General features: G+C 34.0%; 1 long non-coding RNA gene across 2 annotated transcripts in view; it reads left to right on the plus strand.

Annotated features, from left to right (window-relative positions):
* LOC141417190 (uncharacterized) overlaps positions 1-23,214 on the plus strand; it is a 216,193-nt gene that overhangs the window by 100,458 nt on the left and 92,521 nt on the right. For both annotated transcript variants that reach the window (XR_012441778.1, XR_012441779.1), the window contains exon 4: positions 8,295-8,327. This is a non-coding gene — a long non-coding RNA (uncharacterized lncRNA). The remainder of the gene's footprint in view (positions 1-8,294; positions 8,328-23,214) is intronic.

The following is a 23,214-nucleotide window of genomic DNA, read 5'->3' on the forward strand; positions in this document are numbered from 1 at the left end:
TTCCACTCAAGAATCTTTCTCTAATACATTACTCTTATAGACATTTTCTCTGATACACTACTTTTAGGGATCATAATTATAAGAGTGTTCTTTCACAATTTTATCTAGAGGCTTTTTCTTTCCATTTTCTTTTGTTGTTATTACTGTTACTATTTTATTTTTTTTTTACCCAGAAGGGATATGTATCAGCCTTGCTGACATCAGGAAATGCTTAATGAGATATTGACTTAAGGAAGAGCCTTATGAACCAAGTAAATAAAGATATCAACTGATAGACCAAAATAAAGATTTTGATGAAAATGTCATATTTGTTTTAACTCATTGCAAAGACAAAGTTACTGCCTTTATTTACTTATTTTTATTTTGAACTCCAGCTTTGCAAGACTATTATGGATTTGAAGTTTCCCCTGGCCTTTGCTGGTTGACTTCACATGGTCAATAAATTCTAGCCGTTTTTAATATGAGAGTGACTTTAACAATGAATCATGGTCAGTTGGTCTTAAAAGAATGAAGATGATAAGGTACTTAATCCTACATACCCATATCTGAAGTGCAGAGTGAGTGGGTGCATAGAATGAAAACACAAATCATCATGCCAAATATTAGTTTCATATTAAGCAAGAAACACAAAATTATATCTTATATAGAAAAAATGTAGAAATTTGTTGAATTGTAAGGTTTAAAAAGGTTTATTTTTCAAAAAGCACAAATTCAGTCATGAAACATGGCTATGTCAAACAGGAAGATAGAGCACAGGTGTATTAAGCTTGGTTTTTAAAGTTTCTTTAACCTGGGCTAATATTCTACATCTTCACTTTAAAGTCCATAACCTTGGGCAAGTTATCTGACATCTACAGATCCCTAGTTGTTGTTTATAATACTTCAGAGTACACTGTACCTATTTAATTGATATATGTGATGACAGAAAAAATGTTCATAAATATGAAAACTATGAACCATATTTATAGCTTATTTCTAAATCATACCTTATCCTCAAAGTTCAGAAAACCAAAAATGGTGAGCCAAGTGTTTAAACACAGTATTTCATTTTGTTCTCACAAAGTTCTTTGAAGTAGCATAGTGGTTCTCAACTGAAATTTTGTTCCTCCAAGAACATTTGGCAATGACTGGAGAGTTTTTTGTTTCTCACATTGTAGGTCCAATTACTAGCAAGTAAATATAAGACAGTGATGCTATATATTCTACAATTAACAGGGCAGTTCTACTCAACAGAAAGTTACCTAGTCAACATTAATACAGCTGAAATTATAAAATCCTAATCTGTAAGAACAGCAATCTGAACAGTAACCTATTTGCAATAAAAATATTGACCTATTTCTTATAGTCACCTTATGCTTTTGCTCTAGTATCAACCTAGCAGTGAATCAAAAACAGCACTTATTTCTCTGTGTTACCTGTCTGATGTGATTCCATCATTGGTATGGGAATATTTTTTATGATGGTCTCTTATGTATCTGTGATGATTAATTTTATGTGATGATTATTTAATTTTATGGGAAATTGAATGGGTCAGGGGTACCCTTATTATGAAATATTTCTAGGTGTATCTATGACAGTATTTTGGGATAAGATTAGCATTTGCATCTGTGAATTTAGTAAAGTAAACTGCCCTTTCCAATGCAGTGAGCATCACCCAGTTCATTTTTAAGATCTGAATAGAACACAAAAGCAGAAGAAAGAAGATTTCCCCTCTTTTGCTTCCTACCTATTCTTTTGCTAGGACATTGATTTTTTTTCCTACCCTTAGACTGGGATTTGTACTATTGACACTCCTGGCTCTCAGGTCTTCAGACTCAGACTGGCATTAGGACCAGAAATATAGGAAGAACAAATTTTGAATGACCTTAGAAATTTGGTTTTATTTTAAAGGAGGTCTCAAGGTAGGAATGTTTAATGCAGAATTTATGGAATAAGATTGTACTGTAGCATATAATCTATATGATATTTACATGAAGAAGAATGGGATAGACTAAAGGAAAATAAAACTAAAAGCCAAACCATTGAAAGAGGAAAAGGTTAAAAAGAATAACAAAGTCTACCCAAAGTCTTAGCAGCAAAAAGAGAAATTCAAAGTAAGAATGAGATAAATACGTTTAAAACAAATGGTTGAATGCTCTTATTTTCTTAGCAGACCTAAGGAGTTAGATTTGAATATGATTGCTAACAATACTTTCCAGTATCCATTGACATTACCGTCAAATCTCTGATACTCACTACATTTCCCCCTTTTCCTGTCTTTGTTTTGAAGCTATTAATAGACCTTGCTCACTTAAAAATTTGAGACTTATAGGCTTTCTCTTCACAGATGGTCAATGATACCACAAGTGACCATAGAAAGGAGAAAAGATGATGATGTATTAGTCGTTTGGCAAAGAAAGACAACATTGCTTAAATTCTTGCAGTTGGAGAGAATATTAACAAAGATTCTCTGGCTCATTTGGAGAGTATAGAATTAATTAATGAAGGAGAGGGTAGCTATAGGCAAGATTCCACAGACAAAGGGAGAGACAAAATGCAGATTATGGTTTAAAAAAAATTAACTAGTGAATGGGATGTTAACCTCCAACTGGGGAAGTAATTGCATTATAATGGTGATGGAAAAACCTATCAACCAAAGAAATGAACCTGAACTGAAATGTTTCTAAATGGCAAGCAACTTTGGTTACCTTTTGGTTTGTGTGTGGCTTCATTTTTGTACCCTGTGCTCTATGATCTCAGAAGAGACTAGCAATGGGAATTCTGCAAAAATTAGGCTTTGTCACCTAATAAATCTTTGCCTAGAAACCAACTTGCTTAAAGATGCTCAAATGAGGATTACATTACAGAAAAAATCCTGACTTCTATGGTGGTTTCAAACATAAGTGCCACATTTTGTAAATTCAAGGATCAAAGGAAACAATTTTGATAGACCTTGTGGAGTGTTGCCTCACACACTGCAGGTGTTCTCAAAGTCTGATTCCTTCTCTACCACTTTGAGCTACTGCAAGGTTACCTTTCTTAATGAATCCTTGAGATAAGGAAATTCAGCAAGTTCAGGAACCTTGTAGGCACTGAAGTTCAGCGACTCCATGGGAATAGTAATAAGAAATATGTAATGGTTTTTGTCATGGATTATGGTACGGGAAAACTGAAGGTCAAGAGGCTTCCTCCAAGTTCTGCAATGAATTCCACTATTTAGGGGAGGTTCCCATGCCTTTATCTGAAATACGATTTACTAAGATAACAAATTATACATTGAATATGAATGCATGTACATTTACTTTCCCTGTACATGAAGGTGATTAAGTCCTTAAATCTTATTATCTAATAGAAATTGTGCCTCAAGTTTCAAAGTAGAAAAATTTGGAGACAAAATTTTTTTTTAGGATTTTTTTTTTTTTTGAGAAATGGATGTTGGTGTATCCCATATAGTAAGGTAAAAAATGTTCTTTTTTTTTCTATATTTTTTAAACAGACTTTCTTTTTTAGAGAAACTTTAGAATTGCAGAAAAACTGAGTTGAAAGTAAATAGTATTTTCATATCTTCTCCTTGTGCCATAACCCAGATTCCCCACTATCAACATCTCTCCTCAGTGTATACATTTGTTGAAATCAATGAATCCATACTGCAATATCATTATTTTTAAATAAAACATTAGAATTTTTGTTAACTGTCTTTTGGTGTAGAGCTCTATAAATTTTAATACATAAAGAGACTCTTGTAACTACCATGATGTTCATAAAAAAACTCCTTCATGCTATCCCTTCATAAATACATTTTCTTCTCTAATTAACCTTTGCAGCCACTGGTTCATGCTCTATAAGAATTGTTTTCTTTTCAAGAATGTCACATAAATGGAATCAAAATGAACAAAATCTCTTTTCAGACCAACTCTTTCATTTGTTATAACAAGATTCATATCACTTATGTCTGGATCCATAGTTTATTCTTTTTATTGCTAAGTAGTTCCATTGTATGAATGAATGTACCACAGTTTGGGTATTCACATATCAAAGACTATTTGGGCACTTTGGTTGTTTCTAGTTTGGGACAATTATGCATAGACAAACTAGTGTGTTATAAGTCTTTTTTGAGGACATGTTTCCTTTTGTCTATGCTAAATACTCTGGAGCATAATCACATGATCACTAGCTTAACTTTAGGAGAAAGTGATAAATTATTTTCCAATTTGTGTTATTTGCTTCCCCAAAAGCCATGCATGAGAACTTCAGTTGCTCTTCACACTCCTCAGCATTTAGTATACTCATATTTTGATTGGTTTCCTTGTGGGTAATGTTTAATCATTTTGAAAGACATGCACTTGTACAAATCATGTTTCAGTTCATATTTCTTTAATAAATAATGTCAGAAATCTTGGTGTGCTTATTTTTTATAGATGGGTATTCTTTGCTGAACTGTAGGCTCAAGTTTTATGCATTTTATTTTGTCATTTTTGCAAACTGACTCTACTATTGTTATGTAATTTCCCTTTCTATCTATTCCATCATTCTCTGACTTTTAACTGGAATGGTGTACTATTTGCCTGTGATTGTTAATTTGTCCCTGTTTCTGTTTGGCACTAGATTATTTGTTTTCACATTGCTGCCTCTGTTTCCCTTTCTCTGCTTTCTTCTGGGTTTTTCCTTTTGGATTTCTCTAAATTCATAATAGGGGCAGAGGGAAGGTGTTTAGCAAAATCTGGTGACTCATGACACTTTCCAACCTAGAACCTCTGGGAAGGGGAGGATTTCAGAAAGGAATGACTCTAAGTGCATTTCCAGAGTCTAAATTTTATGTCATTGGCCTCCTAGAATCATTGATTCTTCATTAGTTAAGGTAGCAAAATGTGAAGAAACCACCACCAGGAGAAAACATACTAATTAAGATTATAAGCCACTGGTATAGACTGAAGACTTGAGGTATTTCCTAAATACAGAACTTTTTCCTCAGAGTATTTTTCAGACAGGACATTGGTTTTTGTCCAGGCTATCCTGGATGGTAATCCACTCATTTTATGCTTCTCACACATAGCTGGTGTCACAGTGCATGACCATACTTAACACTTAGCTGCTTCCTTTGAAATGGAGTCTTTTGAACTTCTCTGTCTAGGCTGTCTTGGAACCACAGTCCTCCCAATATCAAGCCCCTGCCTAGCTGGAATGACAGGTGTGTGACACTGTGCCCAGTCATTGGTTGAGATGACTTCTCGAGACTTTTTCATGGGCTGGACTCAAACCAAAACCCATACCTTCCTGATCTCAGCCTCCTGAGTAGCTAGGATTACAGACTTTAGTCACTGCACCTGGCTCTTCCTAAATATTCTTTATAAGATCCATTAGTCCTTTAACTTATACCATGAAGATACAAAAATGGCTGAGGTAATTTCCTGTCAATCAAACATTTCTACTACAATTGAGCATAAATATCTCCACATCCATCATCCTTGACTGGTAAAAAGGAAAACACTACCTGATTAATGCATTTAAGTGAATATTACTGTTTTTATCATATCATTGGGTTATTACTATTTATTATGGGATATTATTTTACTTTAATCATGGTAGGCAAATTCCTCAAATAATTTTTTAAAATTTTTTCCACCACTTCAATTTAAGTGTTTAGTAAACTTAAAATGCATTTACAAACTTCCTACTTCATAGGGCCTTTTAAAAAATGAGAAGGCAGACATGAGTTTAATATTTACATCTGCTTATAATATTTATAGTGAAATACATTCATTCACTATATTGTTTTGTTTTACTCTTCCTTACAATAAAAAGTAATTACCATGTCAAATGAGCTAATTCAAAAAGCGAAATTCTTTACATAAGGTCAAGAGGACTTTTAAGACATGACCTTTTTAAAATCACTAATTATTTGGAAGGAACACGGGCAATCTGGCCCTTTGTTTTCCAGTCTTCTTGGTGCACCTTTGCTCTGAGGCACCTCTTTCTCAATCACACATATCTCTCCTTTAGAGAGGAATTATAGTCAATGGGAGCTTTAGTATCACATGACACATGTACCCAAATTAAACAGAGAGCATTTTTCAGCAGGTATTAAGAAGACCAAAATGGACTTGAATAAATTCAGAGAGCCATTCTCAAAAGCTATAGGAAATTGAATGAGGAAGATATGTTTCCGCAATGAAAGAAATGCTTGTTACATAGTTGTAAAAACAAAATTCTCTACATACTTAGTTTAAAGACGTAAGTGAATCATGACCAGGTCATGAATAATTGTGTACAAAACTTCAAGAAAATTTCCCATTTATACTTTATAATATCCCCATAAAAAGCATATTCATTTCTCAAGAATGTGACCAAATAAGTACTACTTTGAATAGCTGTAGTTTTATTGCTTTATTCAGCTTCATGAAAGACCCAAATCTATCCTAAAAAACAAAAGTTCCAGAGGTTCTATTCTAACATGCCACATTCTAAGATACATTCATACATAGTGATAAACATCAGTATTTTCAGTGTTGAACAGTTATTGCTTTTTCCTTATTTGTCTGACTTTTAAAAATTAAAACCAGAGAAGTTAACTAAAGAACATGATTTTGTTTAACCATCATTCAGACTGTAAGTCTGTATTACAAAGAATAATAGTGAATTGTTTGACTGTCAAAGGGGAAGTGGTTTTTTTAATGTTAGGGGGTAGATTGAATTAATACAATGCATAGTGCACAGGGTGATGGGACTTTGCTAACCAGACTGAAAGCTGTGGTATACCCTTGTGAAAGTGCATCTTTAAGACGGTTAATATATTAACATATGAGTTTTAATACGAAAAACATAATGAATTTGGAAGCTGAGTTTTTCACATGATACTGAATTATATAAAAGAAAAAAAATTTTGACTTTTCATACAAAGTTATATGGGTCATAGGAAAAATTTACACACACACAAACACAAATTCTCAACAGAAAAGAGTGAATATAGGAAAAACTTCTGCAATACTTTAATAAATGGATGCTTTACAGATACCTTAAAAGCAACTGAGGCCAATAGGAGAAGGGGACCAGGAACTAGAGAAAAGGTTAGATCAAAAAGAATTAACCTAGAAGGTAACACACATGCACAGGAAATTAATGTGAGTCAACTCCCTGTATAGCTATCCTTATCTAGCAAAAACCCTTGTTCCTTCCTATTATGGCTTATACTCTCTCTACAACAAAATTAGAGATAAGGGCAAAATAATTTCTGCCCGGTATCAAGGAGGTGGGGGGAGAGATGGAGGGGGTGGAATGGGTGGAAAGGGAGGGGGTGGGGGCAGGGGGGAGAAATGACCCAAGCATTGTACGCACATATGAATAATAAAAAAATTAAAATTTAAAAACAAAATAAAAAAAAATGGATGCTTTAAAATCTACAAAAATGAACAGGAGAAATGGAAATGAATTATATTTCCTGTTTTGAAACTTGGGTAAAAGCAATTAGTGGTTATTTGTCGGATATTATCTGATTGTCAACACAATTTGGATTAAATGTTTATGCATTAATAAACAAAACTGTGGTTTACCAGGAAGTGAAAGAAATATAAATAGTTCCTTCATTAGTTGATACTAATTAAGCACATAATAAAACGGTCAGTTTGAACTTGGCATTATTTTATATTTTTAAAGCTTTGTTTACAATATTTGATTCACATATGTTGAAAGCCAGGCATTTGTTTTTGTTACTTGCAACTATTTAGACATCTCCTACCCGCCAGGCATTGTGTTGATTATTGACGATTAATAGAAAGAAAAGTCTTGCCCCTATACAATTTATGGCAAATTTATCTTTATAAATATTGAAGAATACTTTGTATTTTCATTTCTAGCAAAAGGATGCAAAGAATTTGAAATTGACTGTCATTAGTATTTTTTATTTGCCTTCAACCTGAAGCAAGTAAGGCAGAGACCTCTCTTCATCAGTCACTATTAATTACCTGATAGGAATTAATGAGTTTTGATGTACTACTGTAGGAAGCATTAAAAAATCACTGAAAGCATCTCATAAATTTAAACATTTTGGAAAAGGATGGCTGTTGTGTCTTTGTATGATGCTCATTAACCCCATGATTGCAACGACCTGAACTTTCTACCCTGTACGTTATTGCACTTGCTTATTTATTGCATGAATATTCCAGCGCATTTCTAAAATCCCATGCTTTGTTAAATTCCAGAACTGGGAAGCAACTTCCTACTAAACATCAGAAGGCGTTGATATATCTTTAAAATTTCTACATCGCCATGAATATTAATATGCTCATTTTTTCTCTTTTCATTTGCATGTGTATGCACAGGAGAAATGGAGAGGATGCTGTATTGTCTACCAGGTACTTTATATGCATTAGTTACTTTTCATTTACTTAAACCCATAATATCAATAAGTCTCACAGTGCTCCTTTGAGCTTTGAATGCCTCTCAAAATCTCACCCAAGTTCACCTATCTGGAGATTTGTAGAGTAGGGAATTGAACTCCGTCTCTGACTAATATGACAGTCTGTGGTCCTCCTGCTCACCCACTCCGAGATATGCTAAATGAAGCAATTAAACAGAGAGACCTACCATGGGAACTCTGCTTTTTTTCTGCTGAGATATGACATAAGCATATGATATTCCCTTTTCTTCACTGTTAACCTTAAGCTTAGCTATTATTTTAATGCTGTTTTGAGGCTTAATACTTATATAGAAAAGTGCATTTATCACATATCAACAGATTAATAAATCTTTTTTAACATACTATGTTTGTGTATCTAACATCCAGATTGAGGAACAAAACATTATTAATTCCCCATGTGAGTTCTTCCTGCTCTTTTTCTTCATTTTCTCCAGCCTCAAAGCAAGCATTATCTGACTTCTAACAGCATAGCCTAGTTTTTTCAGCTTTTGTACTGTATATAATTAAAATTCCATAGTATCTGTCTTCTTTCTCTTTATGCAAGTATATCCATTTGTCTACTCTACAGTTCTACAGTTGATGGAAATTTTGGTAATATTCAACTTTTACTATTATTAAGTGTTGGTATGAACATTTCAATACATACTCCTGACTGAATATTTCTGCCCATTTTCACTAAGAAGAAATTCCACTGAGTTTATACCAAAGAGTAAAATTTTCATGTCACAGAGTAACCATATTTAGTTTTAAAAATAATGTAAATGACTTCCTTTGGAATTGACTTTTGTGTGAAGACTGGACTTATTTTCCAGCCATTCTTTCCTGTTTTGAAAATGTCTTTTTATGTACAGTTGATTTTCTGATAAGACAAATTCATACTTCTAGACTCTCAAAGATTTAAAACTCATTGCATCCCACACCGTTGTTTTGCTGATATTGCTTTAGCTTTATGAGTATATAAAGAATTTGCCCTTTCTCCCCCTTATCAGGTAGCTCAGAAAGCATTGTATAGCTGAATAGGAAGAATAAGACTGGAAAAAATTTGTATCTTGAATTATATATACTTGTTTGGTTTTAAAATAATACCCACATATTTCCCAGAATCCCTTGCACTTTTATTCTTCACTGGTAGGATGTGACTAAGTGTCAGAAGGAGTATAGCATTTTAGGTAAACCACAAAATTGCATGCTGGGCTGTGTCCCTACAGAATATCAGTTACTTGAGTCTTCCTGCAGTTGAACTTGAAAAAATGTGCTTGAAAATGTGCGGTGAGGGGCAACTGGTTGGAAGTCATCTTTTATCTTGTTCAAGGAAAGGGTTTATCTTGGCAAGCAGGTAAAAGCACTGCAGAAAAATTTTAAACCAGTAAACTAAAATATAATAAAGTGTAACTCACATTATTTTTAATTCTACTTCCTACATTCATATATTGAAAAGCAAAAATAAAAACAATAGTGTAGCAATAGCAATTACAAACTAATCAAAATTGCATAACTTGATTTATCACTTTACCTTAGAAAAAGGCAAACTAAAGTTGTTTACTATACATTTTGAAAGAAGTTGGAGATTAATAAAATCCATTCTGAACCCTGTCTTAATTTAGAGTCTAGTTATGGTAAGTCCAAGTTCAAGTGACTATGTAGTAAGAATTGTTCAGAGTAAGGATGGAATTAAAAAAAAAACTAAAGTAGCATATCACAAGTATGACTTCCTTTCAACATAATTTCCCAAGACAGATATATATATATGAAGGTGCTGAAACTGTTTATATTTAATAGACATTCTCATTTTTGTCAAGAGGCAGAATACTTTTATCTGGGTTATTCATGTCAAACGTCTGCATTCTAAATTAATTTCCATTAATTCCTCAACCTATCTTATCTCAGTTACCCCAGCCACAAACAACAATTGTCCAAGAAGGTTGTTGTAAGTATTAACTAAGGTAAAACATGAAATTAGCTTGCCATAGTTTCCTGCACATAATACCACTGCAACAACTAACAACATCTATGATGTTAACAATAAGTATCAAAATATGGAAATGATCAAGCAGGAATATTTATTTACAAAGTAGAGCTTGGCACCATACTTTATAAAGAATATATTGCATGATGAATATTATTTGTTTTTTAGATTTTTTTTGTTATTTGTCCTATTACTATAATTTTAAAGGTCAGCAACCATACATGGTTAGAATAGACTTTGTTTTGGAACATAGATATTCTCTTCCTCCCACTGTCATGAACCAGAAAAATCATATTCACATCCTGAAGTTTTAGCTATCCTATCTTCCCATAACCAGGATTCTGGCAATTATGTTGTTGAAATTATCTTTATTATGGTTATATTCCTGTTTTCACCATTTTTGGCTAGGATTTTCTATTAATCAAAGAATGCTGTAGGGCTGGTGGAGTGATCACGTGGTAGAGTACCTGCCTAACAAGCATAAGGCCCTCAGTTCAAACCCCAGTGCCACCAAAAAAATAAAATAAAATAAAGAGAACACTTATAATAATAGGTTAAAAATGTTTTTGAGCAACTTCTACAGGGTAAACACAAAGCAAGGCATTTTATGTTGAATTTTTCAGCTTTTACCATAAACTTTTAATGCTGACATTTCCTTCACTTCTCTGAAAAGCTTTAGAATAGCAGAAAAGAAAAACCTGCTGCTAACATTTGAGATCAGTCCATGTAGTTGTGTGCACCAATGGCTGATCCCTAGAGTATTATTCCAGGGGACATTATAAGAGTTACTGTGCAGCAGTCAGGAGGCTGAGGTAGGAGAATTGTGTATTTAGACCACAATTACATCTTACGTTGTGAGACCTTGTTTCAAAAAAAATGTTTATACTTTCAACAGTTGACAGTGAGTTTCCCGTTTGGGCCATGTATGGATAACACTCATAAAAATTCAAATAATGGTTTATAGGAGCATGAATTTTCATTTTTCTTGAGTATACATTATGGAGAGTGAAAGAAGCCAAACTCAAAGGCTACATGAGATTTAGCTTAAATGACATTTTGGAATGGGAACACTAGGGGAGGAAAACAGATCAGCAGTTGCCAGGGCATGGAAGAGACACTGACTACAAAGATGCAGCAAAGAGAATATTTTTGTTTGATGGAGCTCTTATGCATCTTGATTGGATTTCGCTGGTGGTTAAACTACATGATGCACTTGTTAAAACTCTTAGAACTGAACACAAAAAATAAAGTTAAATTTTATTAAATGTAAATTTAAAATTAAATGAGTAAATAAATAAAAATCTTGCCACAGGACACACCACTAGGAAATGGCAAAGCAAGAAAACAAACTCAGAAAGATATCTCTCCAAAGCCCATGTTTGTTTCATTGTGAACATAATCCTTCCGTCAGATTTTTAATTGTCTTATCAAGAATAATTTTCAAATGAGCTATTATTAGAAGTTTCTACTATTTGTATTATAATGTCCAAAAAGGAAATACTTCATCTTATTCACCATTATATAGAATGTGTCTCAATAAAAACACTGTCTTATTCCTTTTGTATACACCTAATTTAAGGGGCATCTTTAGTGCTACTTATTTTCAAAAGTAAATTGAATAAATTAATGCAATAAGTTCAATAAATTGTACAGTCAGAATTTTTTAACATTTAAAAATATTAATCAAATCTATTCTAGCATTCCCATCTGTTCTTCAAATCAGAGTCTCTTTAAAATAGCAATTCTGGATCTAATTCTATAAAGCTTTTCTCTCCAAGAACACAGGTTGGTGTACATACCATCTTTTCTAGTCAATTACTAAATAAGCATGCACAAGCAGTAAAGTAATAGTGATGGGGAGTACAGCTAATACTAAAAAAGTTAATGGTCCTTTTCATAAAACGCAGGTTAATCAGGAAATTATTCCTCCTCATAGTTGATAACTATTACTGTAATTCCCTAGAGATTTACAGTTGAAATTCCCCAATTATGTTGAACAGCACTTTAGAAATCTAAAAGATAAAATAAAAATATGGTATCAGAAAGTAGTAATGTTTTCCATCATAAATTGTTTAGCAAATGAGGACGCAGATTATTCCGGGCTCGTATTGCTTACTTGGATATTTAAAACCACTTAAAAATTCAGTACTTACAAATTATCTATAAATACATTAAACTCTCACAGAACCTGCAATATTAATTGTTGACTGGGGATTTCATCTGGCAAACAAATTATTCAGACAGAATAATGTGTGCCCTTGTTTGCTATATTTCCCCAGGAGGTAAAACAATAAATTTCAAAACTTAAAGTCACCATATTTATTTATCTTTGGAATAAATACTTTTTTACTGTTCCACAGTGAACCCAAATGAACTGTGCAAAAATAAAGTACTTTGAAATACATTGTTTTCAACAATGGAAAACTCTACTAAACTAGAATTTTTTTCTTAATATTGTGGTACAAGCATATCGAGGGGGTCTGGAATGAAAATAAAATGTGTTGCCTCTTTTGAAATTCTGGTGTGAGAAACCAGGGTTTATAATCGAGTCACTAATTCATCCCTTCTAGAGGATGCACTCAAGTCACTAATTCATCTTTTCTAGAGAGATTTATTGAGAACATATTGTATGTAGGACACATTAAAGACAGTCAAGCTTCACTTAAACAATGTAGAATAAAGAAAAATTCAACATATTGTCCCCCAATCTCTGGTTCTCAGATTGTTAATATCAATCTAAGAGTAGATCACAGTTTTCTCACACTTCTGTCAACTTTCCTAAGGCACCTTGCTTCCATTAATTATTCCTATCAAGACATGGAAGATTCCACTAGATTTTAATGTATTTGCCAATAATATGATAACTTCTGTTTCTCAATGGGTTTAAATATCCACACAAGCATTGATCATCTGGACCAGGCTAACAGGTCACTCTAGCAGCAACAACAGTTACAAAGTGTATGGTGAAGGGCACTAATATGTTTAGCAATTTAGAGTGCTGTGTTGTGAAAAGTGAGATCATTAGACTCAGTCCTTTATTTTAATCCAAACTATGAGATATTTCAATTCTGTGATTTGGGGCAAGTTACTTAACACATATGCACTGCTAATACTTCATGTGTAAAATGAGATTTTTAAAAAAATTTTAAAAAAGAATGTTAGTTGTTTAAAAGCACCTTTTATGTAATTTACACATCAACTTGTCAGACAGACACTATTATTATCACTCTCATTATTACTATTGTTGAAACTGAAAGTATTGTGGACATTGTGTAGCTATAAAGTGATGGAGGTAAGATAAGAACTTAGGCAGTTAAAGGCTGCTGCCTGTGTCATTAGAACAACATGTTACCTTTCAGGGCAGAGGAGATTAAATGATATACACTGCCTGGTAAGATTTTGGCATGCATTAGCCATACAATCAATTGCATAATATAATTAACAATGATCACTATGTTATAAAACTGGCCCTGATTGCTTGGTGACCATGGCATAACTTTTTCATCTATGATGTGGTCCTCAACAGAAGCTAATTTTGTTCTTACCCACAGGGGCATTTGGAAATGTCCAAAGGTAATGTGAATATCATGATCAAAGAGATGAGGCAAAGTATACTACAAATTATTTTACCATGGACATCATAACCATCACCCCTACAGGCAAAAAAAAAATGCACTCCAAAATACCAGTATTACCTCTGGTAATAAACTCTGATCTATATCCTGCCACAGTTTTAATTCATCATCCTGATTTGGAAGTAGGCCCTGTTTAAAGACTACATCATCAATGATTATGTTTATCAGAAACATCTGAAAATGTATTGATGCCTAATTCTATCAGGGATTCATATTTTGAAGACATAGATTCATTTCAGAAATGTACATTTTCAACTTTCATTCCAAGCTAATTCTGATGAGGTAGTAATGAGATCTAATATACATGCTCTAACTAGAAAGTTTCCAGTTATATCTGCTTTATCTGGTACTGTGTGCTAGAGAGTGTAGAGGTTCAAGAGGAAGCCAGCTTAATAATAGCTATTGCTATAAACACCATACTTATGTATTACGACTCTTCTTCTTCTCAGCCAGCTTGTATTAGACTAGCACCCTGTGGTCCAGGAGCAGAGATATATTATAAGCTAGGAAGTGTGAGATATGGTCTGACAAGGAGGTGCTAATAACTCTGCTGAAACTCAGAATTATTCCTTCCCCCTGTGCTCAAAGGGGAGGGGAAGGAGTGGAAACAGGTGTTAAAAGAATTCAGTGTGAAGCCAAAGTCTGTAGGAAAGCCAAGACAATATGTGCTTGGGAAAGAAGGGACAGCAACTGGCACAGTGAAAGGAATATGGAGCTAGAATTTTACAGAGAGTTTAGTAAGTGTTTAAGTGGCAAGTTTGGAGATGGATCACAATTCCATGAGTGTAAGTAACTTTCAACAGGTAAGGCAGGAGTATTCTATTTGGCTACAAGTTATAATTACCAGGGAACTAAAAATAGATAACAATATCTGGGTCCTATAGTAGTTAATTAAAGCAAAATATTGAGATGGATGAAGAGTATCAATATAGTTTTATAAAATTGTTCCTGGTAATTCTAATATGAAACTAAGGTTGAGAATCATTGCTCTAAATGCTATTTTTGTTCTGGTGGGGAAATAAGTAAACACTTAGATGTTATTATTTCAGCAAGAGGTCTAGGGTTTAGTAAGCTTGCTAATGATTGTAATTACTCTTGTTATTATTATGATTCTCCTTATTCATGTTGTTCCTGTTATTGTGATCCCAGTCGTATCTCATGTTTCATGACCTTGAGCATCTTCTCCCTGGCCATGCTTCCTCCTCTGTAAAATGGGGATAGTAAGTTACAACTAAAAATTTCTACAATGAATAATAAAGTGACATATTGTGAGAGGCTTTTGACCAGTGGTTCTCACAAATATTTATATTTTCCTGTTAAGCTTTTGTTCAGCTCTCATTAAAATCTAATTTGAAAGTCTCCCTAATAGAGATGGTATTTTGAATTATCAACAACCTGATATCTTTTGAAGTAGTACAAAATAGTTCCTAAAATAAACTAATGCTATTTTTGTTATTTTCGGAACAAGGAAGTGTCTGTAGGTTTGTGTTTCTCTTAGTTACTCAACCTTATCAAATATATTTTTCTATTTTTTAGGTGTAGATAATTGCTCACACAATAAGTGGCAGAATCAAAAGTTGAACATAGGCACTTGGTTTTTTATTATTATTTTATCATCTTTACATTTACTCACATGTGTATACATTGTTTAAGCAACCTCCCGCTCCAACATAGGCATTTCTTGGTGAATCATTTCTTATCACCGATAACTCCATAATCAGAAGAATAGTGGCCCATAATATGGAGTTGAGTGGTCAGTTAAGTGCGTATCATTCTTTTTGGGTGACTTAGTTTGGGGGCAGGCAGTCCCCGCCCTGCTGGGATGTAATTCAGGTTGCTTGAGGGAAGCATCTTTTCTTTGTGGCTGTGGTGCATATTTCTATCAGAAAATGGTTGGACCAGTGGGGTTAGAGGTGTACACTGATAATCCCTGAAGGTGGGATTGGAAGAATCACAGTTCAAGGCAAGTCTAGGCAAAAAGTTAGTGAGATCCCATATCAACAAACAAATTAGACATGGTGTTACCTGTTTGTAATCCCAGTTATGCAGGAGTCATAAGTCAGAGGATCATAGTCTGAGACATGTCCCCAGAAAAAATGTGAGACCCTATTCACAAAATGAATAAAAAGCAAAAGAGGGCTGTGGACATGGCTCAAGTGCTAGGGTAACTGCCTAACAAGCAGGAGGCCCTGAATTCAAACCTTAGAACTACCAAAGAAAGAAAGAAAGAAAGGAGGAAAAAGAATGGAAGAATGAAAATAGCTGGATGGAAGCAATGCACTGAATGAACATAGGATCTAAAAGTGTGAAGCAAATTGTGTAAAGTAGTTCCTACAGCCATGTGCAGATACACTTGGCAATCTTATGGTGCTGACAGGACTATGGATGCAAAATTTAATTAGCTGAAAAAAACAAGATGATAGAATTTAACCACCTTTCTTGTTCTCAAACATGGCATCTCTGACTTCATATATCAATTCAGTGGTGTGGTCTTTGGTTAATGGATTGTATCAAGAATTCTGATTCAGAGAAACATGGGGTCATCCCTAAGATTCTTACTGAGCTGGCATTATAGAAGCCCAGGATGGCTGTTCTTTCATGGTAAGGTGTAATGTCATTGCTCCTTCATTTTTATCTTAGACCTTGACAATAAAATGCTACTTTCATTGGTAAGACAATATGCAATGTATTCTAACCATTTCTAATATTAATTTTATTGCAACTTGATTGGGGTGAGATGGGCATCCCTAAGTTCTTTTCAAAAGTAAATTGAAGTCTTACAATCATATGTGCAGAAGAGGGTCATCCAGATGCACAGAGATTAAGAAAATTTGAAAATATTATACTTCTACAGTGTAATAATTCTGAGGTCTAGAATTTCATTATCTATCTATCTATCTATCTATCTATGTAATGCCTCTTTCATCCAAAAGTTCGTTGATCTTTGAAGTTACTCTTAAAGGACATGATCATTACCCCCTCTCCCCGTTTGAGGGAAAGGCTAAAGAGATTGCTTAGTTAAGTGTGCATAAATTATCCATCTATTCTTGCTTTTTCTTCTAAAAGGAGGGTTACACATTAGCCAGAATAATAACATTTTGGTACCCAGAGATGAGGAAAAGATATTAAGCTGTGATTTTTCCTGTTTTGGAACTTCACTGTCTGGTTCCATGTTTTACCTGCCCTTCATTGCTACATAGATACTTGTGTTTTTCATCTTTCGCCTTTTGGAAATGTTAGAATGTAATAGTCATTTTAAATTGTCATGGGTAGCTTTTTAAAAATACAAACCAAACCTGATTCTTTCATCTCTCGAATTAAACCTGAGAAATAGTTGATGGCATTGATTTGCAAGGATGATAAATGGGCCCATCTGTCAAACCAATTCATTCACAAAATTAAACTGGGAAGTGGGGAAAATACAAAATAAATGCAGGAGGTGACTATCTCTACTTTCTGAACTTGGCAGACATTTTCCAGGGTGTTTCCGTAGCGTACAATAAATGTTATTTCCTTTTTGTATTTATTGCAGCTCTAACCCCAGCCTCTTAGAGAGGTTTCTAAGTATTTTGGATGTTTTATCTTTTTAACTCTCAAGGTAAACATTAGATGTTGTTGGTATTATTATCCTTATTTTACAGAGGAGGTTATATTTGAAATCCAGTGTTGTTAGTGGACTGTTTGCATTTTATTCCCAGCTCTACCATGTCTAGTATAGACAGACCCTCAGGAAAAATCAGCAGCATATATGCTTCATGTTGCTAGTACTTTACACACACTTTGTTTTTTAAGCTAATCTATACACTTTATTACTTCCACAAAGCTTCTGAAATGTTTATGTGAATCATACTCCATTTCAAAGTTATTTTGAAAAAAGAGGAAGAATTTGAAAATTAGCCCTTAAATCCTGTTGTTTATCTGTGTGTCATAAAAATCCACTGAATGTTCCTTACATACCAGTAAAAAAAACTAACCAGATACAAATTTTAATTCTCCTATTTGCTGTAATCATCTGTGTGTAAAACATGAAAATTTGAAAAAGTCATTTATTTATTTAATCCATAGCTTCATGAAGGTTTTTTTAGGTAAAAATTAGGGAACAGGCTCTTTGTTCATATAGGCTATTCGGGTGCATTCAGAACAAAGTTTTTAAGTATGTATTCTGAAATGTATTCTCCAAAATCCTAAATGTTCTCCAAGTCCTCCTCACTTATCTTTTTTTTAATAAAATAAGTTTATATTTGAAATTATCTGTATTGGATTGGAAATAAAAGAAGAAGTGAAAGCATAGAGGAAGGAAAGAAAGGTTCACAGAGTCGGCCAAGTATATTCACAATTTATATGAACCATGTGGACATTTTGACATGTTTTGAAATATGAACTACAGCAAAGCTTCTGTGATGGTTAATTTTATGTATCAACTTGACAAAACTACAGGATGTGCAGACACTTGATCAAACAGTATTCTGAGTGTGTCTGTAACAGTCCTTGTGGGTGAGATTAATATATGAATCAGTAAAATTGCCTCCCTATTGTGAGTGAGCACTGGTCAATCAGCTAAAGGACCTGGAAAGACCAAAAAGACTGATCCCCAAAAACCCTTTCTCCCCTGATGAGTAACAGTGAATTTCCCCATGTAATAGATTTGAGCTGGAACAATGGTTTTTCTCACTGCACTTGGACTTTGAAACATCAGCTCTTCCTGAATCTATAGCCATCAGACATTTGGAATGGAATACTGTCATGGGCTCTTCTGATTCTTAGGTCTTTAGACTCCAAGAGCTACATCATATGCTCTTCTGGTTCTTCAACTTGCTAACTACAGATCTTGGGAATTTTTAGTCTGCATTCTATAATCATGTAAATCGATTTCCTATAATACATATCTATCTTAGTTTGATATTATATAACTTAATCTGTATCAATATCTCTATGAATCTATCTACCTATCCATAATCTAGTTTATTAGTTCTGTTTCTCTGGGAACCCTGACTAATATACAAAACTATTTAATTCTATATTTTGTGATATAAACTATCAATATCAGCACAAACGTGTAAAACCAAATGTATAAATATGATCTCACAACTATTTCTTAATTTATCTCAAACTACCAAAGAAAAGATATGTACACTCAAGCTCAAGCCCTTTCTCTCTCTCTTTTCTCTCCTTTCATCCCTCTTTCCCTCCCACCTACATATTCTATCTTACTAAATTCCCCACACAAACACACATACCACTTTAAGTAACACATTCACATATACATATTGATAGCCACAGAGAATAACTAAGTATTGCCATTTATTTATTGATGTACTATTCTTAGCTAAACTTATATCTTCTACATGTATTATTTTAAAACTTGGAAACATTGTTCTTTTATGCATTTGAATTAAAATTATTTGAAACAAAGTTCTAAGAATTTGCTACTTTCTTCTGTTTCAAGCCTATTATCAATATTCTGGAAGGGCACATATCTGAGTTCAGTTATTACTTAGCATGCAGTTTGGTAATGATCATATACATATGACTAGCCCTCTGTCATCACTTTTTCTTGTATATTCATTTCCTTTCAATTTAAGATTCTGAACAATGTGAAGTTGAAACATTTTAATACCTACAGCAGCAGATTTTACTAAAATTATTTACACTTCACTTTAAATTGTAGAAAGGTACAGTTTTTGATATTTTTACACCAGATAGGCACATATTCTGTTTGATTATCACAGTCTTGGAAATTCTGATGGCACTAAAGACACTAGGCATGCTCAAACTACTTCCTGTATTATGAAAAAACATAAATTTTTAAAAGATCAGAGAGATTAATTCTGTAAATATGACTACAGGGAGCAATTTTAAGCAACGTTTTCAGCTATTTTGGGAAAGACATAATTTGAGAAAGACATAATTAGGAGTGGAGGAGAAAGGAAAATAGAGTGAAAAGAAGGGTACAATACAATGATTTTAAAGAGGTCAAATAAAAATGTCATCCATTTGTTAATTCATTTAAGATTATTAAAGATCTTCTTTGCTTGATATTAAATTCTCTTTCAAATATTTACTGAGCACCTAGTGTGTATTAGTCACAAAATATATAAAGTATCAAATCCACATATAACCTCTGAGGACCTTCACTTCTATAAGAAATGTCCTGTGTCGCTCTCAATTTGACAAGGGTATAGAATTCCCAATAAAGTAATGAAACAAAAAATTAAGACATTTTTCTGACTGATTCAAGGAGGAATAGCTATGTCAAAAATGATCATGGAAAAATATTGATTAATATTGAAAGATACCTAGGAAAGGAATATAGAGTGATTCACTTATCTCAGGAATAGCTTATTTACTTTCCTTGTTCTACATGCTTTCCAGTGTCATACTGTTCTTGTGTCTGTAAAGCAACTATTTTTAATCTAGCATTCAGAAAGTTAAGAGGAAAAGAAATACAACACTATTTCTAGGAAAACTTTGCCTGTTGGATGAAGTTTAACACTAAATGTTCAATCAATTCACTGAACAAATGTTTCATTAAAAGAATAGTTAACATTTAATATGTAGCTACTAAGTGTCACACCATTTACATGATATATTAGTTTTCTATTGCTGTGTAAAATATTTTAAACTTATTGGCTTAAAAAAGCACACAAAATATGGACTTACAGGCAAGCCAGGCAAGCCCAGCTGGACTCTCTGCTCATGAGTTCTTAAAAAACTGACATCAAGATTTCAGCCACACTTGCACACCCATGTTTATTGTAGCACTATTCACAATAGCCAAGTTATGGAAACAGCCAAGATGCCCCACTACTGACAAATGGATTAAGAAAATGTGGTATCTATACACAATGGAATTCTACTGAGCCATGAAGAAGAATGAAATCTTATCATTTGCAAATAAATGGATGGAACTGGAGAACATCACCCTGAGTGAAGTTAGCCAGGCCCAGAAGACCAAAAATTGTATGTTCTCCCTCACATGCAGACTTTAGATCAAGGGCAAAAACAAGGGGATTGGACTTTGGTCACATGATAAGGCGAGAACACACAAGAGAGGTATGAGGATAGGTAAGAAACCCAAAAAACCAAGATAGCATTTGATGTCCTCAATGCAAAGAAACTAATGCAGAAACTTCAAAGCAACAGAGGCCAATAGGAGAAGGGGACCAGGAACTAGAGGAAAGGTTAGTTTGAGAAGAATTAATTTAGAAGGTAACACATATGTACAGGAAATTAATGTGAGTCAACTCCCTGTATAGCTATCCTTATCTCAACTAGCAAAAACCCTTTGTCCTTCCTATTATTGCTTATACTCTCTCTTCAACAAAATTAGAGATAAGGACAAAACATTTCTGCCTGGAAGCGAGGGGGTGGGGGGAGAGGAAGGGGGCAGGAGAAAAGGGAGGGGGCAGGGAGAAGCGGGGAGAAATGACCCAAACATTGTATGTACATATGAATAAAAGAAATAAAAAACAAAAAGATTCCAGCCAGGATGGGATCTTATGGAGAGACTGTGGAAAGATCTGCTTCCAATTTCATTCAGGTTGGTGATATAATCAAGTTCTTTCCCTGTGGACATAGATGAGGTTCCCATTCCCTTGCAAGTTGGTAGCTTCAGGCTGCTTTCTGCTCCCTGAAGCATCCTGACTTCCTTCTGACAGGACCCCTCCATCTTCAAAGACAGCTCTAGGGTACAAGTCCTTCTTGTGCTTCAAGACTCTGACTTTTGCTTCTGCTTCCAGCACGAGAAAACTGCCTTTATAGGGCTCCTGTGGATCAATTAGATTAGCCCCTGCCACATAATCTTCCTATTTTAAAGCCAATTTAATTACATATGTGCAAAATCCCTTTAGCATAATCAAAGTGATGCTGTCAGAAGACGAAGGTTCTTTGGGGCCATATCTGCTACTGCTCAGTACACATGTTTTAACTTCAATCCTTATTAATATTCTATTAAATTAGGGATCACTATCAATTTTCAAAAAGTTTAGCATCCACAGTCACATCACTATTAAGGACTTGTAACAATGGTTTAACTTCATATATCCAACTCTCTTCTGACAAATTTGGAATCAACAAAAGATTTCTGAGCACCTATTCCATGTTATAATCCAGAGATAAAAAGGTTAATGTTTTTTCTTGCCCACATGAGCAAAAATATTAGATTCTTTTCATCCATTCAGTTATGAGTTACATAATTTGTAACACTGCCCAAATTTTCTCTTAAGAACTTGGCATGTGTTAGGTTACTTGTTCCTGACAATCATCTCATGAAGAAACCACTATTATTGTCCTCATGGTTAAGCTACTTGTACCTGGCAAAGTACAAATTCTGCCACAAGTACTTGTACTTCATTTGTCATAACACTTATTTCTTTTGACTAATCCATGTTTAAATTCCATATTTAAGTGTCAGTTCAGGGAAAGCAAACAAATGTTCCATATGCCATATTTTGTTTGCTTTGAGCTATAAAAAATTAACTTTATGTATGTTTTAATATAAAACTTCTTTTTCTTCGGTCATGCACAGTGACTCTGTGTGTATTCCTAGCTACTTAGGAAGCAGAGATCAGAAGTACCTCATTTCCAAGTCAATCCTTGAAAAAGTTCATGAGACCCCATCTCAACCAATAAAAGCTAGGCATGGTGGTATATTTCTGTCATCTCAGCTGTGCAGAAAGAGTAAGCAGAAAGATCATGGTGCTGGCCAGCTTTGTCATAAATGTAAAACCCCACCTCACAAATAACCAAAGCAAAAAGATCTGGAGGTGTGGGTGAAATGGTGGAGTACCTGAGCAACAGGCACAAAACCCTGAGTTCAAACTTCAGTACCACACACACACACACAAATGCAGCAGAAGCAAAACAAAAAACCCTTCCTTTTTTTCAGTGTGACCTGAGATCTGAGGTTTTGTTGGAATTATTTACCAAAATCCCCTTTACTCCCTATTATCTCCATATACTTAAAAAAATATAGTAACCATAAAATATTGTACACTGTTGTATTTTCTTGCAGTTAAAGACATGTTTTTTTTTGGACCAATCAGAAGTGGAACATTGGAAGAGAATTAGAAATCCACCAGTTTTACTTTTGTTAACTGCCTGATCATTGGAAACACTTAAATGGGCTAGAAAACTTTTGCTTCACCTGGCAACCTTCTTTACAAGGGTTGACAAACCCTACAAATTTCAATTAAAAGAAAATGTTAGAATGAGCTCCAAAA

Source organism: Castor canadensis, chromosome 15 (assembly GCF_047511655.1).
Source record: "Castor canadensis chromosome 15, mCasCan1.hap1v2, whole genome shotgun sequence".
Classification (NCBI taxonomy): Eukaryota; Metazoa; Chordata; class Mammalia; order Rodentia; family Castoridae; genus Castor; species Castor canadensis.